The sequence below is a fragment of the Lygodium microphyllum genome, chromosome 6 (genome assembly GCF_053477565.2).
Source record: "Lygodium microphyllum isolate KBCC chromosome 6, Lygodium_microphyllum_v1.1.10, whole genome shotgun sequence".
Taxonomy (NCBI): domain Eukaryota; kingdom Viridiplantae; phylum Streptophyta; class Polypodiopsida; order Schizaeales; family Lygodiaceae; genus Lygodium; species Lygodium microphyllum.
The window spans coordinates 58,496,806-58,506,321 of NC_141140.1; the positions used below are offsets into that span (position 1 = coordinate 58,496,806).

The 9,516-nt window shown below is 38.8% G+C and overlaps 1 pseudogene; it reads left to right on the forward strand.

Moving 5' to 3' along the window:
- Window positions 1–7,898, forward strand: part of LOC148034604 (3-isopropylmalate dehydratase large subunit, chloroplastic pseudogene) — a 52,774-nt pseudogene extending 44,876 nt beyond the window's left edge.
- Window positions 7,899–9,516: the final 1,618 nt, after the last annotated feature.

Below are 9,516 nucleotides of genomic sequence, written 5' to 3' on the forward strand. Positions count from 1 at the left end.
CCATTTTGATTTGGTTTTCCCATATTGATGGGAAATTCCCAAAATCCCGAATATGGAGTTTGTTGCTAAAACTTTGCCATGACACCATAGTCTCTCATGGAGCACATTTCTTTAATATTCTCAACTTGAAAATATTTCCCATGTGAGCACGCCACACTATAGATTTTATATTGTAAATTGAAATACCTAGGCTAGTTGATACGTACCATTGCTAGATACAACAACAAAAAAAGCACACAGTTACCTTTAGATTGCATCTCCTTGAGAACTCCCACTTCTCCCTAGAAACTTTCACCCCTTGGCGTGAAGCTACGATCAAGTCATCATGCAACCATCTTAAAGGCATGAACCATGGCAACTCCTTTGAGCCTCAAGATATTGCACTTGTGGGTGGCATGTACTATGCTGAAATTATAAGCATGTTGCCTTCCATTCCCTTTTAGCGTGCTCGTATCTACCAAGCCACTTTTCCATGGATGTATAGTGTAATAAAAAAAAGATTCACTTTCTCCTTGATGGCACCATCCATTCTCTTCTCTATACCATTTTCAACCACCACATCTCTTGCGAGTCTATTGTCATCCTTCAATGTCCACATCATCTCTTGTGAGTCTATTGTTATCATTCAGCATCCATAGCATTTTGTTATCTCGATCCAATGTCAGGAGGCACTGTGAAATATACATCAATGTCTCTGATACCAACCAATCTTGAGCCATGCTCTCCTTTGAACAACCTCACTGTTGCACAAAGCCTTTTAGGATCTTCATGAAGCACTCAAAGAAGAATATCCATGTGGTATATACTAGAATTGCAATCTCCACTTCATCCAGAAGGTGTACTAGGAAGGGGGTTTGTATAATGAATATGCTCACTGGGTAAGTACTTTTCAAAGAGATTGGTGTGCAAATCAAATGTTGAATGTGTGGGTAGTGAGCACCAGAATGTCCCCAAGAATAAAGAACTCTTCTAAAACTCATAAAGCAAGAAGAAGGTTTTGCACGACATGAAGCAAAAAGAAAAATTGGGTACAATCTCCCACCATCCCTTGTATGAGCGCTTCACAAGGCATGTATTTATAAATGTATTCATCTCAAAGCTAAAAAATAGTCCAATTTACAATTAGCATGCTTTTAGCTTTTGTGTTTGCTTTTGTCCAAATAAAGAATAAAGCGGTTGGGCATCCTAAAACTCGAGATATGCCCATATACAATGTCCAATAATGAAATATTTAAACCGAGCGCCTTTGCGCATACAAAATAATAAATGTCTATCAAGCACTTTAATAAATAAGTGCATCTAAATAAATATTCATGCCATGCCTTTAATAATAAAGTACATGTCCATTAAAAATGATAATTTCTTCTAGGTAATCAGAATACATGCAATCGCCTAGTGCTTCCCAACGCCATTGCTACATGCTCTACACATCAACTCAAGCATTCACAACTGTTAGAAAATAATAAAATTAAACGGAAAAAAGTGAATACCTAGCATTCTTCAGCTAAAAAATAAATAAATAGGTTGAAACTCTATCCTAACCTTAATTTATATGAGTGCACTCTAAACTCATAAACATCCATTAATTTAAATATGTATTTTGCAAAATCACCCGTTATGGAATCACCCATGTGCACATTAAAATAATTTGATGCCCGAAAAGGACAAGCGTCCCCGTCAACTTCTCGCATAAGGAATTTACCTTGTGTACAAGCCCCGGCAATAAATATAGTTTTACGAAATCCACTGCAAAACCTCACGGAATCCACCATGGTCTCACAGAATCCAGCATGGAATATGCCTCCTAGCATCATACCCTCAAGGTGGGAGAGCAATTGTCCTCAAGTGCTATTAGCTCAATGTGGAACAAGCACTGCGGGGTAAGCACTTAGGTCATAGGCGTGCATCCATTGGGCTTCTTCAACTGGATGATTTTTAAACTTAACCTAATACCTAGAATATCTACGACCACTTCTAGTGGTCATAAAGTTTGTATCTAGAATAGTTTCAGGTTCAAGGATTTCAAATTCTTCTTCTAGCAAATGAGGGTTTTTATATACAAGGTGAACATGTAATTGGCCTCTAAAATGTCATAACAAACTGATATGAAAAGTATTGTGGGTTTTCCAATGTGGGAGTAGTTCTAATTTGAATGCATTGTCATTGATCTTGTGAATTATTTTGAAAGGTCTATAAAATCTAGGGGCTAACTTAACAACAGTTTGTTTCTCAACACTTTGTAATCTTCTTCACTTTTCAATGCCTAACCAAACATAATCATCAACTTTGAAACTCATGGCTTTTATTCTCTTATTAGCTTGTTTTGTGTATGATTGCTGGGCTTTCGCAATCATGTCTTTAACTTTAGCTGAAATAGTAGCATGCATATTGGTAATATCATTAGCAGCTCTAAATTTTTTTGACAATGATGTAAGAGGTGTAGGCAATCTATGTCCATAAATGATTTCAAAATGTGCTTTTTGTGTAACTATGTGTGATATATTATTGTATGAAAATTGAAGTAGATGCAAGTGTGTATCCCATGTTTGTGGTTTTAAAATTGTGTATGCACGCAAAGATCTAGAATGGTACTGTTAGTAGTTTCTGTTTGCCCATTTGTTTCAGGATAAAATGCAGATGAGAAATCAGTTTTAATACCTAAATCAGTAAATAAAGTAGTCCAAAAGTTGTTACAAAATCTAGAATCACGATAAGAAATAATAACTTTTGGCAAACCATGGTTAATGAAAATAGTCTTTAAATGTAATTTTGAAGCTTAAGATGCAGTTAATGTTTTCTTGCATGGTAGAAGATATACTTGTTTGCTAAATCAATCTATGATAGTCCAAATCATATCATGATTAGCTTGTGTGTTAGGCAAACCAGTTATGAAATCCATTGAAATATGTTCCTATGCTCATTTAGGAATTGGTAAAGGCATTAACAAACCATATTTCTTACCATGGTGTTTCTTGATTTGTTGAAAAATTAAACATTTAAAAACAAAGTTAAAAACATCACATTCCATCTGTTACCAATAAAAATCTTCAACCAATGTTCTTAAAGTAGAAATAATACCTCTATGGCCTTGATATGGGGAACAATGAATTTCGTGCAACACAAATTATCTAAATGGAACAGTGACACACAATCTTTTCTCATAAAACATAAATCCATCAGAATAAGACAATGAATCAATTGGAATCCAGTTATTAGCAACTAATTTATTCCAATCAACTTGAAAACTGGAGTCTTGGTCATAAGTATCCTTGATAGGGATAAGGGAATCAAAAGATAGAACGGAAATATTATGGATACTTGGTCTTCTACTCAATGCATCAGCAATAACATTCTCTTTTTTGGGTTGATATTGGATAACTGGAAGAAAACTTTGAATGAAAGTAGCCCATTTAATATGACGGTTAGAGATTTGTGGCTGACTAAGGAGATGCTTGATGCTTAATTAGTCAGTTTTGATCATGAATTCAGATCCCATTAGATAGTGTTTCCATTAATGTAAGGCATGTACTACAGCTAACAATTCCTTATCATAGGTAGAATACTTGAGTTTAGAGAGTTTAAGTTTTCAACTAGAAGTGGTTATGGGATGTGAATCTTGCATAAGAACAGCTCATATTCTTGATCTGCTAGCATCAGTGTGACTACTAGAAAGAATGGTCCATAAAAATCAGGTAATTGCAAAACATACGTATGTGTTAAAGTATGTTTTGGTAAATCAAAAAACTTTTACTAATTATCAGACCAATGATATACAACACCTTTCTTTAATAATTTCGTCAAAGGCAATACAAGCAATGAAAAAATTCTCACCAATTTTTTGTAAAAGCTGGCAAGAACTAAGAAAGAACGAAACTCATGCACATTTTTAGGGATCATCCAATTGCTTCTATATTTTTAGGATCAACTTGAATACCATCTGAAGAAAAACTATGTCCTAAGTATTCAATGTGGGTTTGGGAAAATTCACTCTTGTCAGGGTTAGCATATAATTGATTCTCTTTCAACCATTTGAAACCAAAGATAAATATTCACAATGTTCATTCACATTCTTTGTAAGAAGCTAGGAATAAGGACTTAGTGTAAAATAATATTGATATTATGCCATGTCACACTGGCATCGGTATAAAAGGAGAGGACATGTAAATTTTCACATCTTTTTGACACATTAATACAATTACACTATTTCTCTCCTATCTTGCTCAAAGCTTCCATGGCTTCTCTCTCTTTCCAGTCTTTCTCTCTCCAAATCTAGTCTTTCTCTCTCTTCATCACTCTTCTTCTCTCTCTTCCTGCAGTCTTTCTCTCTCTTCTATAGTCTTCTCTCTCCTCTTTCTCTCTCCCTAGTTCACTCTCTGACAAGTGGTATTAGAGCATTGGTCTTTGATCCTTTTTTTTCGTTCTATTTTTCAGTCCCATTTTCCTCCATCAGAATCAATTTTAGACAAGTATTGTATAAGACAGTGACTAGTGGAGTGCTGTAAACCATCTACAGTTAGTAAGAGACTACATCTGGAGATCTCCAAGGTCAGATATGACGAAGGATGGCTAAAGTGGTAGGTTGTCATCAAATTTCATGCAAAATTGGAGGTAGCTGGGGTAAAGGAGAGTTAACCGGGCTTAGTTTGGGGTTGAACTATGGTTACTTTTCAAAAGAGGTCTTCCTTTCCTTGTTCTCCAAGCTTTGGCCAAGTTTCCATGGAGTTTTCTAGCTGAGATCTTCTCCTTATTCACTGATCATTTCTCTCCTTCAACAATGGCTTGTATAATGGCATTCTAGGCAACAAATGCAATAGACTGCATACCATTTCATGGACTGGAAGATTAGCCATGTGTGCAGAATAGCAACCTGAAATTTGCGCTGATTTTTCCAACCCTATTCTTCATCAATATTCAGCCAATCTTCAGCAATGATGATTCTAAATGGTCTTTGGCAATGATTTCTTCAACTCTCTAATGTGTAGACTCCAAAATGGGTCTATATTCTTCATCCTTTCACTCTCTTGATACCCTACATGAACAGTCCATGGGCAGCCATGAAAGCTTCAACCCAAGCTTTCATTTCTCAACAATTTCTTGAAGATTCTTCATTTTTTCAGCCCATGGGATCATTTCAATAAGGATTTTTCAACAAATTGCAAGGATTAAGCACAATTTGTAAAAGATTGAAGCTCAAGAGCTTCCATGGAGCCAAAATTTGGGGAAAACGGGTTTAATGCTTCAATCTCAAGCATTTGAAGCTTCAAGATTGTTCTTAAGCATTGAATACACAATTATTGAAGATTATTTTGGCAACATTGGACCACGGGAGGCTTTATCAAGCATATGAAGATTGATCAAGTCATCATCAACCATGTGAAAGGTACTCTTCTTCAATTCGTAATCTCTCTCATTAATCCATGTGCTGAGTTTAATCCATTTGATTGAGAGATTAAAGAATTGAATAATATCCATCAAATTTCAGCCAACCCTTGCTTGAATCAATCCATTCATGTAATGCTCAAATTATGGCACCATTCTCCCAATGTCTGCAAATGCAAATGGGATCTAAAGAAGCTAAGGAGAAAGCTTATTCAAACAGTGAGCCTTCAGTTCCACTTCAGCCATCTAACCAAAATGGTCATGGTCATGGGATTGTTGGAAGAAGAGGCATCCCAAATAGCCAATATGAGGTAGGTGAGGCTTCACAATAGCATGAAGACTGTTTGGGTTGTTTGAATGGAGCTAACTCTCAAGCTTTTGGGCTGAATACTCAAATTCCTAGGGGTCCTCTACCAACAGGAAAATTGCATAGTGGTTCTCAGCCACCTATTGGGAGATTTTCGTCTCAATTTGGAGGTTCCATACATGGTACTCATGATCAGCCTATTTTGGGATAGCAACCATTCCATGAAAGAGATCTAAAGGACAAGATTGTTCTAGGCAAATTTAATGGTCAATCATCTTCATCATCTGATTTAGAGGAATGGACCTCTAAGATGGAATCCTACTTTGACATATTCCCTAAACTGATGTGTTTGTGTTTGCATGTGTTTCTGTTTGTGTGCATGTTGTGTGTGTGTCAGAAAAATATGAAAAGCTGATGCCAAAGAATATTATCATGCTGTCAGTTTCAATGAAGGACTCCAAGAAAAGTGCAGGAAACTGTGGAATCAAAGGAAGCCGTGTAGAAGCCGACATTTAAGCTATGAAGACAAAGGTTGCATGTGAACTTTTAGTAGATTAGTAATGCAAATTATCCACTGATTTACCTTCAATGTGCAAAAAGAGAATCCCGATACAATGGCTCTTTTGGATTCAATTCTAGAAGGGTTGATTGATGATGAGAGTGTTGCATTAAGGTCGTATTGGAAGGCATGCCCATCTTATTGCCCCTGATGTGAATCTTCTTCAAGTGTCTGGAACTGGTGGGTTAGCTTGGGATACTACAGACCAAGTCAAATATACTCTTCCGTTCAGAGATAATGGCCATCGTGACTTAAAAAAGAGCTTGTTTTTTTTATGTGATATATTGGAAGTGAGGACTAGTTGTTTCTAGGAGAGGACGATTATGAGGTGCTAAAAACGGATAGATCAGATGCGCAACTGCTACAGTAGGGTCTGGAGGAGAGCACCTTGTCTGCTCTTCTTTGATATTGTCTTTGACCAAGGTCCAGCAGAGCTTTGTGCTAGAAAATCCATATCTTCCAGACAACCCAATTGTACATGCTAGTGAAATGCTCCTTTGGCTAACAGACACAACAAGGGAGAAAAAGGACGTGCTGATATTGGAGGGGAGGAGCTTTTCCTTCTGTGTATATGTAGTCCATGTGCTTCCTCCATTCGTCTTCCCTTCAAATTCTGTTCGCTGAAGGCAAAAACCCCTCGAATCTGACTCAGCAATTGGTCTTTCGTCCAATTTCTTTCCATATTTATACTGCCTAATCCCTTCTACAAATTGTCACAAAACCATCCATCAGAGATTTCTTCTGCATCCTGTAACAAATCACATAATCACTCATCAAGATCAGGCCTGCTTGATCATCTTAGAGGTTTCTCCCCGCATTTCCTATCGAATCCATAGCCTCCTTGCCATTGATAATGTTCTTCTGGCCCTGAAACAATAATTTGATGCCGTCTTTTCCCTCGGTTCCTCTTGGAACCTCTCTGGAGACACACAGATTATATGTAGAGGGCGAAACAGTCAGGGACTCTTATACAAGCACTGGCCGACTTTTGTGCCTCAGTCGTTAGCATCAACATGGGTCTCTAGGAGGATTTTGAAAAGCTACCAAACCTTTCAAGCCAGTATATACAGATGAGTCTGCCAGGTTTGCTTTTGAATATAGATTCGATGTCTCTAAACTAGAGCATGTTGTTGCAAAGCCACATTCTCCAGACAACCGTGCTCTTGCAAGAGAATGTACCAGTGTGAAGATTGACAGGGTGTACATTGGTTCATGCATTGGTGGGAAAATTGAGGATTTTATTTCTGCAGCCAAGCTGTTACACACTTCTGGCCAGAAGGTGAAGGTGCCAACTTTTCTCGTTCCTGCTACACAGAAGGTCTGGGTTGATGTGTACACTCAGCTAGTGCCTGGTGCTGATGGCAAAACTTGTGCTGAAATATTTGAGGCAGCAGGCTGCAACACTCCAACTAGTCCATCATGTGCAGCTTGTTTAGGTGGTCCCAAGGACACATATGCACATATGAATGACCCCGAGGTTTGTGTGTCCACTACAAATAGGAATTTCCCTGGCAGAATGGGACATAAGGAGTCTCAAGTAAATCTAGCTTCGCCTTACACTGCTGTGGCTTCTGCTTTGACAGGATTTGTGACAGATCCTAGGGATTTTTTGTAGGTAGAAACACTCTTTGAGGGAAAGGTTACAAAATTGAGGCAATCAGTGGCCAAGTTGATGTTTGGCCAACGGCTCCATTGTACTTTGATGCTTGGGATTAGAGTTTTGTAGTGAGTGCAGTTCCTGCACGTCCTGTTGTTTCTTTCTGATTTTTGTATGGAGGCAGTCTGAAGATTCTGGAATCGTAAGGAACAGAATTTACCTAGATGGAACGGTGGTTCAGATCATAATTCTAGCCAATTTTCTGTGTGAATTGAGGAAAGTGGTAGTTCTTGCAGCTCTTGCACGAACTCCACCACATTTCTGGTGAACCCGACGTGAAAGCATTGCGTCAATTTCCAACAAGATGGGAGATTCGCAAGAAGAGATGACAGACGAGAATGTCATGAAGCATCTGTTTCAGTCGTTTACATCCTATATGTAGCAGCAAGCACACGCGAAACGCGATAGTGATGCCATGGATGCCTTGAAGGCTGTCCAACAGGAGATGAAGCAGTTCAACGGCCAACAAGTTTCAACTTACCTGCATTTGTATGAAGAAAAGATGAATTTTTTTGGGGTTTCTCAAGACGTTTGGAGCCGCTACTTCTTACGAATCGTGGTTCGCGCGCTTGAGGTCCGAATTTCAGAAATTCAAGGAACACATGCTGGTTGGACAGAGTTTAACAAGGCATTAAAAGATGAATATTTCCTGGAGGATACTGGTCTTATGAACCGCAGGAATTTATTAGCATGGGTTTCTATGCCTAATAAGGGACTTTCAGTACCGCTCTTTTGCGAGAGTTCGAGAGTCGCTATGATCAGTTGGACGGGACTGAGCAGCAAGCTTTGGAGATGCAGAAGGTGGAATTATTTTTACAAGCTACTGATGCTGATTTACAGGAAAAGTTGGATGATCTTTTGGAAGATCAAGCTACTGATTCAGGCTTAAAGACCGAGTGGAGACATGTCATTGATGCTATGAATGCGCTTGTTAAGAAGCAGTGCAGGAGGGTACGATTGCATCGTAATACAGGATCTGCTTTTGAAAAATCCTTGGAGACCTCTACTTCTACCCCTGCTGCAAGTTCTATGCCTAAGCCTACTCCTCCTATTGTAAATCCATCAGTTCCTGCTGCTCCACTGCCCTTTTCAGTAGATGATGTTATTAAAGGCTTGGCAGATTTGACGATAGAGGCAGTCAAAGCTAAAGTTGGGAAGTTAAAAGAGCAACTTATGCCAGTACCTGCTGTTGCACCTGCTCCAGTGACTGCTTTCCTAGTTGGCCAAAGAAAAGGGAGACGATGTATTTGGTGCAATAGTACAGAGCACCAACATTGTAGAGATTGTGATGCTTTTCAGGAAGCACGTAAGAAGAACGTAGTGTTTTGGGGACAAGATGGGAAGATATGGATGACAGAGACTGGTGCTCCTCTTGACACGAACTTTGGTAAGGGAGGCATGAAGAAGCTCGTTGATGATATGGCTGCGCGATCAGCTTATGTGAGTGCTAGAGGAGATGGTTCAGCTTACGGAGTCCAGCTTGAGCAGAAATCAGATGGAGACTTTGCCTTATGGTCCTCTGCCTTGGAGATAACGAGAAGAGGGAAAGTTTAGGCATCCACTATGACTTGTGTGGGCTCCAGCATCCGAGGAGAAACGTGATGGGATTCTCCT